Here is a 1,382-nt window from a genome sequence, read left to right on the forward strand (position 1 = left end):
TGTTTTTTATAAAGATAAACATACACTTAGCATATGACTATTTGACACTAACCATATCACACAGCAGTGATATTCCTGTGTACTTAAGAGAAATGAATCCTATGTCCATACACACAAGTACTTGGACTCAATTACTCATAGCAACTTTATATGTGCCCCAAATTGGAAATCATCCAAATGTGAATCAGTCGGTGAGCAGATAAGTAAATTGTGGCATACCCATGAAATGGAATATAATTCAACAGTAAATAGGAATAATCTACTGATACATGCAACAATGGGTGAATCTCAAAAGCCTAATGATAAAATATCATCCTCAAAAGATTACTACTGTATGATTCTATTTATACGAACTTCTGGAAGAGGCAAAATTCTCATGAAAGAAAACACATCAGTGGTTGCCCAGAGCCAGGGGTCATGGGGGCAAGGGGGTCAAATGTGAAGGGGTAGGGGGAACTTCTAAGGTAATGGAAATGTTCTATACCATGATTTGGGCAATGATCACATTACTAACATACATTTTTCAAAACATATCTAATTGTACACTTAAAATTGGTGAATATTATTGTATGAGTATTAGACCTCACAAATCTGATTTTTAAAAATCATTCATAATTACCCCATCCAGGAACAAACCCTGCAAATACTTCCCTTCTAGTCCTCATTTGTGCATCATAGCAGCATAGTGGTCTGGAGTCAGGCTGCCTAGGTGCGACTCCTGGTCTACCAGTTTGTAACTGGCTGACTGTGGACAAATTCCTCACCAATCCTCAGGTTTCTTCATCTACAAAATGGGAATAATAATTCTACCTGGCCAGTTGGGGCGTGGTGAAGATTCACTAGAATGCTTAGCATAGTAGCTGAGATGAAGAAAGTACACCAAATGTTAGCTATTATTATTTTTCATCCCCACAAAAATAAGACCACAAGATATATACACATTTCTGCATTTCTTATACAGATCCTACAACCATTTATTCTAATTTTTAAAATGTACCAATTTCACTATATTTGTTTACTTCCATCTTTTTTTAAATTTTTTTATTGTATTTAAGATGAAGATTTACAGAACAAATAGTTTCTCATTAAATAGTCAGTGCACGTATTGTTTTATGACATTGGTTAACAACCCCACGACATGTCAGCACTCTCCCTTCTCGACCTTGAGGACCTTTACTTTGCTGAAAATATACATAGCCAAGGTTACACCATTTTGAAAGTTTCTACATGTACAATTCAGTGACATCGATTACATTCTTCCAGTTGTGCTGCTATTCTCACTGTCCTTTTCCAAATTATTCCATCACCATTATCTTCAACTCACTGCCCCCTAGGCTTCCCATTAAACCTTTTGAGTTGCTGTTGTCAATTTGATCTCACAT

This window comes from Trichechus manatus, unplaced genomic scaffold (assembly GCF_000243295.1).
Source record: "Trichechus manatus latirostris isolate Lorelei unplaced genomic scaffold, TriManLat1.0 scaffold00226, whole genome shotgun sequence".
Classification (NCBI taxonomy): domain Eukaryota; kingdom Metazoa; phylum Chordata; class Mammalia; order Sirenia; family Trichechidae; genus Trichechus; species Trichechus manatus.